Source organism: Corapipo altera, unplaced genomic scaffold, assembly GCF_003945725.1.
Source record: "Corapipo altera isolate COAL_440 unplaced genomic scaffold, ASM394572v1 61286, whole genome shotgun sequence".
NCBI lineage: Eukaryota > Metazoa > Chordata > Aves > Passeriformes > Pipridae > Corapipo > Corapipo altera.
The window spans coordinates 3,420,648-3,432,157 of NW_020884907.1; the positions used below are offsets into that span (position 1 = coordinate 3,420,648).

The window sequence follows — 11,510 nt, forward strand, 5'->3', positions numbered from 1 at the left end:
ATGGGTCTTAAGGAGACTGATAATGGTTGAAAGAACCACTTGCTGATCAGATGCATGTTCTGCTAATGCAGTATTTCTTCTCTCCTTGAAAAAAGGAATATTTGTTATTAAATGAAAGTTATCAGTGATGGGCTGATTGGCTGCCTGCTGTTTTACACTGAAAAACACACTGCATGCTTACCTGCAGTACTGTTCTCTCTAATTGATTCTTTCCTAAAGGTATTTCCCACTACTCCACCTCCTTCCTTTGCTCTGATTAACAATCGTAGCATGATCTCATCAGGCCTCGACAAGTATTGATGGGCCATAGTATCATGAGGCTAATAAAGTGTGTTACCCAGTATTTTCTGGTGACACATAAAAACTCCCTTATGAAAGATGCAGGAGACAGAATAAAATATAAATGCTGTTTTAGTAACAGCAGAGTACTGTGGACTACACAGTACTGGGCAGAAGCACGTTATTTAATGGAGCTCTACAGGGCAACATCGCTCAAGCGTGTGGTGGGGGGAGGCAGGGGAGAGGGTAATGGGGGCCCTGGGACTGGGGACCCCACTGTGATGCAGCCATGGCAGAGGGGATGAGATCAGGCAGGACCCAGAGGACTTTGTGGGAAAGCAAAACCCCCAGGCACCCTCCCTGTCTGCTGCCTCAGAGCAAAGTCCTCTGAGATGAGCAGACCTCTGCCATGCTGTGCACTGCCTCCACTTGCTTTTGCTGTTTTCTTTTCCATATTACCTCCATATTGCCCTGTTCATACAAGAACATTAGTAGAGCACAGTATTAAACATTTGCCATTTAAGTCCATTTGTTTAAAAAGGATAGGTGAAAACATACATCAGGAATTTTGTTCAATTAACCTCCCTCCTATTTACAGGTATTCCCTGAGCATATGTCAAAAATTAAACAATACGGGTTAAAAAGGTTAAATTATTTTCCCCTCTCTGCCACTTTATGGCACAAATATCAAGCCCAGCAAAGCTGCATGCTATGCAACAGCGTCAGTTCAAGACCAGAGCAAAGCCTCGTTCTCAGCTTTGGAATTATCTGCTGACCCCTCTGGATTCTCAGCTGCATTGGGGCTCATGGATGCTGGTCCCCACCATGGGAAAGGGTGATGGGAGAGATCCCCAAGACTGTATGAGCACCTGCCATCTCTGCAGACTGTGCTTGGAGGTGATGTGCTCATGGAGCCCTGGGGGAAACTGGGTTGAACTGCTCTCCCCACATCCCCACTTCAGGATGAGCCTCACAGCTCCCTCTTTCAGGCAACCCTCAGACTCTCCACTCCCTTAATTTGCCTGTGAAATGATGGTTCCTCATTTTTAAAAAAGCGCGGATCCTGAAATTTCCATTGCTGAGTGCAAGAGAGAAGACTGTCACAAGGTTAGCAATTTGGTGGCTCTCTGGGGCCATTCTTGTAATGGAAGAAAAGAGAAAGAAAAAAATCCAACACGAGGTACAGCAACAAAGAAAATCCCTTTTTGATCTATCAAGCCCTCTTTCCCCAGCCTCTGTGAATACCTCACCTCCTGCACAGTCTCTGAATATAAACTTTGCTCAGCACACTCAGGGTAATCTTTTCACATCATAAAACTTATAATCCTCTTAAAGTGGTTTCGTAGGGTTTGAGGTATGATGCACTTATCAAACAACTGAAACAAATAAATCAGGTTATTTAGGCTGTGGTCAGTGTGTGTAGCTCTGTGTATGCAGGGAGGAAGCCAGTGCCATACCAGCATTTGTATACATTAGCAACAAAGCTGTCTGTGACAAGCTGTCCTCTGCACAACTAAATATTTAGTTGCATATCATAAGTAACTTCTTAAGCGATTAAAGAGAGAGGGTGCTCTCTGTCCGTGCTGGCGCAGGGAGCCAGGGCTCCAGGGCGAGGAGTGTGACAGGCTGGGGAGGAAAGCCCTCAGGGTGGCCCTGTGGATGCAGGGAGGGAGGGTGCCCTTGGCAGTCCTTAGCCACATGCTCTGCAGGGCCCCGGGACTAGATGTGGCAGCTCTGCCACCTGGGGACAACCCCGACTCTGGCCAAGGGTGCATACCCCGGGCACACTTCTCTGTCACTCTTCTCTGCCCAGAAACTGGCTCCAACCAGGTTCCATGTGGATTTCTTGCATATTTGTACAGAGTTGTAGTTTTAAAATATTTCTTCCTGGTTTTTATTGGTGTTAAGAGCAAAGCTTTTTTTTTTAACTGTGCCTGTATTTATGGATTCCCGGGGTTGCATATCTTTTGCATGTGCAAAATTAAACTAATAAAGCAATTTCATATTGAAGAAGCATAGACTATATGCATCCTGTTCAACACAAAGACATTGTTAGTAAATTCAAAATCGATTAGCTTGTAAAATTTAACTTTGAACAACAGCTAGCTAGAAAAGCCATCCTAAACTTGCTCCCGGTATGTTTTCCTGTGTGTACAATAAATGCTTTCTTCAGACAGTTCAAACACCATCACAACAGCACTCACTTAAGATGTTGTGATTATTGGGATGTAGATACATGCTTAACAGAATATCTTGAATTTGATATTTCATCTAGAAAAACAGAAAAGGAAATCAGCCTGCTTTAGGAACAAGGATTAAATTTTTGCATGAAGAGATCCCTCCTTCTCCTGCTGCCTTCTGCCCCTTCTGCTCTCCAGAAGATATTTCAGCTTTTCCTTACTCTGAATGGGGAAACTCCAGAGGTAATTTAAACTATTTTTAAGATTATTGAAGTAATTTTGGTTTCAGTTTGTGCAGGCAAAGGGCAGACCAGGATCAGACCATCATCCAATGAGGATGAAGTTTGGAGGGGTCTGATGGTGGCAGTGTCTAGCACTCCACAGCACCTGACACATCATTTTGTCTCCCAGCTGCCCCTTGCCATCCCTCATGTGTCTTAGCCACAAGGAATGACCCAGTTGTGCCAGGGCTGTCCTGGGCACCTGGGCTGCATTGTGCAAGAGCAAGTGTGGGGTTTGGGCAGCAGGTCCCATAGGGAGAGCATGGACTCAGCCCTCCCTATATCTTCTAGAGATGTTTGTTTACACTCAGATACTTGAAATACAAAATGTTTTCAGCTACCAAAAAAAAGTGACAGGAGTTTGCTCTGGTGTTGATGGCATAGAGGAACTTTCAAGACCTTGCTTCCACAAAACTCTTCTCAGAGATATTGTTACTTGCATCTGGGGGAGCAGCAGGAGAAAGACAGTAGGATCATAATCTTCTTTTCTAGTACATGTTGGGTTAATAAGAAAATTAAAGCTCAAATAAATATTCACCCAAAAATAATTTCAGTCTGTCATAAAAATAATCTACATTTATAAGTTATCTAAAGTAAAGTGAGTCGTATTAGCCTCCAGCAGCTCTGAAACCATCATGAATTATTGAATAAGTAATCTTTTTTTTTTATCGTTATTGACACAATAAATAAATTTGCTTGAAAACATCCGGAGCTGCATAGGCATAGAAGTATTTATGAGCCTGTGCTCTTTATGGCACTGTTTTACTGGGTGCTGTCAACTGTGGAGGGGAAACAGAGACAGAAAGGTTTCACCTCTGATATTCTTGTCAGGAGATACAGTGCTTCAGTCAAGTGCATCTCTACAGACTCTCATCTTCATGAGTCACAAAATAAATAAATAAAAAATTTAGGTGTAAATGGTATGACTCAATTTGCTATTTCTTTGATGGTTAATTCTTTAACTACTAACACATTTCTTGTCCTGCAAAATCAAATAATACCGCTAGAGTAACAGCATCTTAAATTAACATTAGTTTGATAACAGAGAGAACTTAAATTAACATTAATTTGGTAACCAAGAGCAGACTTTAAATTGCACCAGATCAGCTCTGGAAGCAATGAAAAATTATAGAGTTTGGGGCCTAAAATCCCCTTCAGAATGAAGGAGATTTGTCAGGTATATTTGAAAACCTTTGCATGCAGCACCTAGGGAGAGGGATGGTGACTGCAGCCGCAGCAGAAGCTGCCATTGTGAAAGACAGTTTGCCAAGCATTGCGTAAGATGTCCTGTGTCACAGAATGCATTTCCACTGAGGAAGAGCTGCTGGAACACTGAAATGAAAGGTAAAAAGTACCACCTTGGGAATTGCTGTGTGCAAGAGTGTGCCTACACAACAATTGAATCAGTCCAGGCTATGCACATTTGTAGTTTGGGATGTCCTGGCACCTGATGGGTGCTTGGGCAACCCTGTAGCCAAACAGTGACATCTGGGACACTTTAGGCTCTCCTCTGTAACACTCAAGGGTGCAAAGTGGTTGTGGGGAAAAAAGCTGCCTCTGCAGTAAAAGTTGCATCATATTTTTTGCCTGTCTCCTTTAGGTAGTAACTGTATCATCAGTGGCTCTTCAGTTTTCCACAGTAAAAAAATTAGCAATTACTAGTCATGAAATCACAGGAGTGCTTGCTGTAAGTGAGACTCCCCCTCCCCCCCAGTAGCATATTTTAAAAAGTGTTTCTCCCTGGAATGCAAGCCCAGACAAAGATTTAGCCTGTTCTTTTGTAATTTAAGTCTGGTAAAGCAACATGTTATACCTTGAACAATCACAACAAATCAGTCTTTATTCAAGTGTGAAAATTAAGGCATAAATTGCTGTCTGCTTAGCTCTCAAAACAATGTCACATTATAAGAAATGTGATATTTTGAAGAGAAACAGGAAAAAATTTATCAAAGTTTTTGTTACTGTTGCATTATCCTCCCGCTTGATCTACTGGCTATAGATACTTGGTGTCTGCTTAAGTGCTTTCCATTCTTCCCATAAGCAAATTCTGGTTGAAGACCATATATCATTTTCCTCTTGATCACTGCTAGTCTCAGTACCTCATTACAGCAGACCACTTTTTGAAACTGAGCTATAGCCCAGATAAATGATTGTATAAAGTTTTAAATAAACATACAACATCTATGTTATGTTGTTTCACAGGGATGATTTATAGTCATTTTCTTCATCCAGTCCTGAGCTCTGGACATAAAAGACACTGAGCTCTCTGCTGTTTATCCAAGCTAAATCCTCTGTTTGTTCTGCATAAGCGTTCTTGATTCTTTAATATATTGCAGGCTTTAGCTTCAGGTTTATTCCCTCTGGGATGGTGGAATTAGATACATTAACTGACAAAGATAAGGTACGGACATTGTAGCTTAATAGCCATTAAAATAGATACTGTGATAATAAAAATGGAGTTAGAAAAGGGAGTCAAGGTTATGACATTTTAAAAATATGTATTTATACGACTTAGATGAATAAATGCAGGATTTAAGAAATCTCTATGAGGAAACCGCCAAATGACGGTGGAATTTTGTTTGGTTGGGTTTTTTTGTTTGCTTGTTGTTGTTGCTTTTTCTAAGGAAAAGAGAATTAGAAATGGAAGATACTGTGAACCAGGTTACATGTTGCCTGTTGTGTCCCCAAAGAGAATTTTGTTTCTTACTAAAATGTACACTATGTAATCTGGCTCCCAAGCCATTGAAATACTGCTCTACGCTCTGAGAAAATGAGGATAGCACTGTGAGATAAGGTAAGTTTCTCTGCCTTAAAAAACCCCAACTAAAAACCCATGTCGACTCTGTTTACTATGTTTCTTCCTTCATCAGCATGTTTAAATATATATATATATATGTTTAAACTGCATAGGGAAGTCTATTTACTTCATACTGCTATTCTTCATTGCAGCCCTTGTTCCTCTGTTAAAAAAGTAGACAACATTAAATACCTGCTTTCTCTTCTTTTGTGAGCTTAAATAGAACAAATTTTAAGCTAAGACCGCTAAAATTTGCTTTGTAGTTTGGTTCAGTATTCATTCTTAATTTTTTGTGTAAAAAAAGTGTTAGCATTTAAATATCTAATGCCTACAACAGGGGAAAGATTTTAAGAATTATAGTCTTTAATGTGACACACTCTAAATAATCTCTTACCATGGTATAAAAGTTAAGCTAAGATTTTAAAGGCCCTAAATGGACTACCATTTTTTTCTAAGTCAGGATTAACTAGTGTGTAAGTAACAGACTAGGCACTTTCACTGCCAAAAATTATCTAACTAAAAGTTTGAATCTGGCAGTATAAACAGCAGCCCTACCTGTACTCATACAAGCTTGTTATTTTGTGGTACACAAGTTAGCATGTTGTCCATGCTCTGTAAAAGATTGCATTCCATAAAGCATAAAATGCATTTTTAGCTGAAACTTGAGTGGTAAAACAAGAAGCAATCAAAATAAACACATGAGCAAGCTTTTCTATTTCTTTCTTTCTTTCTATTGTTTTTTTTCTGTGTTGTTATTCTACAAGCATTTATTTTAGCTAAGATACTTCACTTTATAGTGGTAGGATACATCCAGGAATAATGGTGCAGATGATGCGAATGACTTAATTCAATAAGCAAAAAAGAAAATTCACTAAAATCCTGAGGTCTTTCTGAAAGATTGCTTGAGTAAGAATAAAAATTATCTTAAAAAAAGCAAACAAACACTTTCTGTAGATGCTACTTTTCAAAAAAAGATTATTAGATCAAGATTGCTTTCAATACAAGGTATATAAAGTAGCACATTTCTCTGCATGTTTAAGTACCAAACTTTTTTATTATTTATTGTAAACAAAGCACTTCAATTTATTTGTTTGCTGGGGAAATCTGCTATTCTCATCATCATGTGTATATGTGATAACAGGAAAAGGAGAAAAAAAAAATAGAAGGGCTAAAGTCTGATATAGCAAAAAACCCGGAGATTTCTTGTTATCCAGGGAAAGGTTTAGGTTTTGTGAGCAGCAGCAATAGCCTTTTGCTTGTGAGTGCAAGCGCAGGGATGTAAAGTTGCCTCCTTCACTTCTCAATGCCCTCTGTGTCCCAGCAGTCCCTGAGTTTTTGTACTGACCTCCAGACCTGGGTGGAGAATTGTGACCAGCTCATGGGCACAGTCATGTTTGGTATGTGGGTGCAGGTACCCTGCTCGGCAGGGTGGGTTTCACATCATCTGAGAGTTACTTTGATAAGAGTTGGCCTCCCCCCACCTTCAAGACTCATTTCCAACAGTATCTGTAATGTTTGTTAGGATAATAGGGATTTGCTTTTATTAGTATTTCAATACTAATAAGTCATGAAATGATTTTCCTATAAAAGTTTTCACTAAACCCCTCGTAATTACTTATTTACTCAATAGACGGCATATGGCAAAAAATGGTTGACCTTTTCTTTTCCATACAGCTGTAATAACCAAGAATTAACTAGATATTCATCAAAGCATCAGTATAATGAGGAATCACCTTCATCTTGCCAAGAGAGGAAGAAGAATAAGTAGTATTGTCCCATACTACAAAAAGTCTTCTTCGGGGCAGGCCTAAGATTTTAGATACTTTGCCTTTTTTCCTGCCCTCACTGAAGGACTTTATTTAATTAATCTCTTAACAAGATTAACTTAGCCTTTCTTGGAAGGCTGCAGCTTAGACTCCCTTAACTTCCCTAGAAATTAGAGTTATACATAAGGATTGAAGTATTTTTTTGTTCTTTTTTAAAGCTTTCAGATGAATTGGTAATTAGGCAGAGGAATGAAATATTGATTTATCTACTATAAAAGAGCAAAGTAAATAGCTTGTACTCATTTGCTGAAGAATCTATCTACCCCTTTTAGGGCATTAAGGCAACTGCAACCAGCAAAGATTGCGAACAGCAGTTTGCAAACCAGTTACACAGAAAAGCTTTTCCCACATTATTCTCATTTTGCTGATAGGAAGGAAAGGCCTAGAGCCCTGCTCAAGATCACTCAACACCCCTACAACCAAGATGGGCAGAGAAGCCATAGACTTTGTGTCCAATCCTCAGCCTACCAGTGGGATCACCTTCATGAGTGATACAGGAGAGATTTTGCTATGTTGCAGAAAGTACTGCAACACAAGCTGTTGGCCAGAATGGCAAAGCATTGCTTTTCCCTTACACAATGTTCGAGATAAAGCCTTTTAAAATGTCCTCCTGCTCAGCCTACCTATTTCTAGTCAGGCTTTTACAAGCCAACTGCATTGATGATGATATAAGTAAATGAAATGGGATCAGTAACATAAAAATTTCTATTCTCAGGTAAAACTTCAGGATGGTTTTTATGATGTGCTGTCTATATGCAATAAGACGATACAGCCGGGGAATCAAAAAAAAAAAAAAAGCCCATCTGCTCTGCAAGATGTTGGGACAGGTAAAACTCACTTTAGAGACACATAATCATGTTGCTGAGGTGTGCAAGTTTTTCCGCAAATAGCACTGCCCTCTTATGGGCATACACCTAACAATTCCTTAGGGTTCTGGTGTGTTCTTTCTTGCTTTTGTAATTTATTTTGGATTATTAGCCCCATTCATTCAGTCCAATTGCATTATTGTCAGAAGAGGCAGGATAAACCAGTAAGTTAGGGTATTTAAGACATCACTGTGTCCATATTTGTAAAAACTGCAGTAAAAAACATTATTGTTATAGAAGCATCAAAAACATTATCTAGGCCAAACAGATCCTATGCATCACCTGGATGATTCCTGGAGCAGCAGGTAGGCTCTATGGTTTACACCAAATATGCATTGGTACTCATGAAAGCACACCCACAGTGTTGGCTCTAAGAACAAACTACTAACTAAATTGTCTTATTTATTTTGATGAGAAGCATCATGTCGCCTTCATGTCTGACACAAATGAGACTCAACCTTCGCTGCTTGCGCAGCTAATTATAAAGCAAATAGTAGCTCATGGTGCTTTTCAGCCCTGATCTGGATGACCTATTTTATTACCATATTAATCTTGTTGCCAAAAATAGCCTTTTCAGGCAAACATACTGATGGTTTGGTGTCAAGGAACATCTCTTAACATGAGATCAATAAAATTATTTTCTGTACCTCCAGATGTGAAATGCAAAACATAAAAATACCCTCACTTTATGTTAAACTATTAAACAAATACAAAAATGTTGTAGACTTACCACTACCTCTTAAGCCTAAATTTTACAAAAAAAAAATTAGTTTGATTGCCTGCTCAACTCAAAACCAAGTAATTTAATCTTGCTGCCCTATTTACATTTGCATTTGTAAAACAAAACATACGATAGTCATAGTAAATCATAATTTTCAAATGTTCACAGTTTTTTTCATGGTACATTTACAGCTATGAGCAATGTATGATAACTGCTGAAACAGTACTGGGCTGTGGACTATCCAGCTAGACTCTGTCTCTTCCAGTAAACCCACCCTAAATTTTGATGTCATATTTTCTTGTCAATGCAGTTATGTCTCAGCAACTGTATTAAAACCTTTTGCTCAAATAGTCAGTAACACTAAACATCTCCCTAACCATCTATTCTCTATGTATGTTGTTAGAAAGAAACTTTTTTGTAGCAACACATACATCGCTTAAAATGCTGTTGAATTACCACAAGTATTTCACTTGGAAAAAAGAGTACTGGTTTACAGAGTAAGAGACCTCACTTTTCCAGAAGCATTATTAATGGGGACTATTTTAGTCTTCAGTGACAGGGAATGACAGGCTGTAGCATTTCTTCAAGTTAAGAATAGAAAATAACTGTACTTGCAAGAATTCAATTATTCTGCATTAAAGCTGCCATGGGGTTACTGTACATTTATACATCAGAAAGTCAGTAAATTATTTTTCTATAAATTAGTCCCTCAAAGATAATTTTTTTTTCCTTTCTGTTCTGAATGCCAAACTCCTGACTGCTTCTCCACCACAGAGACTTCATATCTGGATAGCCGACATCTGTAAAAACATTTCTAATGAAAACACTACTAATACAACCCCCTGGAGAAACAAATGAAATGAGATCTAAGTATGCAGCCGCTTTTCTACAGCTCTGTCTTTAACAATAGTGAGACTAGTGCTTCCCATCCAAGCCTTGACACAGGTCATGATCATTTAGGCACAGTAGTAGCAAAATAAATAATTGTGTAAATATGTATTAACTGGCATAAATACTTCAGTAGCACTTAAAAGATATGATAAAGGACTTCTGTTTTTAGTTGTGCATTAAGGTTTATCTTGGTGGATGGAGGGAGAAGCATTTAAACTGCAGTGAAGGAGAACTACAGATTGAACACTTGAAAGCTCAGTGCCAGATATAACAATGCTTCTTGTACGCAACAGCAGTGTTGAAAGTGTATTAGTGTTAAAAGTATCAGATCACTGCTAAGATATTATAGAAACAGTGGTTATAGATTCACTCCAAAAGAACAATGTGCTATAAAGATCCATAGCGTAACTATATACTTTAATTCAGATTCAAAGTAAAACAATGCCACCTTATTTTCAAAATGATTTGTCTTTTTTTTCCATAACACATTCCACTGCTTTAATATACAAATCAGAATTTAGACACAATTTTCTGTTAAACAGCCTAACAATCATCAAGGGAAAAAGGTCTGTTTCAAGAGTTCTCAAAATCTCAGCTAATGCTCCATATCAAGATGTACAAACAGACTACATCCAGGGTTTCCTGCCTTACATTTAAACCTCTAATAAGTAATTTGAGGCAATTCTTTGGTAGCAAAAATTAGTAATAGCAAATCCCCAGCACTGGCAGAAAAATTAGCACATATCAACTCAGGAGGTGATCCTCTGTCTGAACATTATCAGGAAAAAACAACAGTATTTCTAAGTGTCCTCACTTTCAGGTGGACTAATGCTTTTCCTCTGAAAGATTGATTATATCCTCTATTTGTCCAATCCAAAGTTTCTTTATTCCAAGTGAACTGTGAGTTCTGGACCCAAATCCTAAGGCAGACGAAAGCTGGAAATGATTTGACGTGGAATTGACATATAACAGCCACCCCACTCCCTCACTCTCTCCCATTTGGGTTCACAGAAACATACTGGTAAGAGCACTTGTATTGAAATAATTCCATCAACTTGCCTAGTGAAATCTGGGCACAATAATAGCAATAGGAGTTTGCCAGAATTCCAGGAGGGTCTATGCGCTGCTCCTCTTCCCACCACATTTTCTCCAGTGTATGGAACCAGGACTGAACCTGTAAACACAGGTCTCATTTCCAGCAGTTTTTTTATGCTGGGTAAATTGAGTTCCTTATCTCGTGCATCTGTTTCAAATGACATTTCTTTTGCAAAGAAGAGAAATTAAGATAAAAATCTTAAGATATTTTAAAATGGTATTTGGTCTCTCCACTGAATAACTATAACCTTTAAAATGGCTTTGAGATACTAAAAAAGCAAATGGAACCCAACATAAAAATTTTCTTTAAAGAAGAGTAATATTGAGCTCATGTTTGAGCTTATATGATCCATATCTACTACAAATATGTATATAATTTCTGGAGTACTTCAGTCTAAAGCATATAGACAAATTGTGCTGGAAAAAATTAAATTGAAATATCAAGCTTAGAATATCCTCACTCTAATACATTTCCATATTCTAACACAAACAATGAACACTAAGAGTAAGGACTTTATAACGAAATGAAAATGTTAAATAAATTTTATGCTAAGTAAGTTTTTTTAATAATCAC

General features: G+C 38.3%; 1 protein-coding gene across 1 annotated transcript in view; it reads right to left on the minus strand.

Annotated features, from left to right (window-relative positions):
- Positions 1-11,510, minus strand: part of CEP120 (centrosomal protein 120) — a 63,669-nt gene that overhangs the window by 12,824 nt on the left and 39,335 nt on the right. The window lies entirely within an intron of this gene.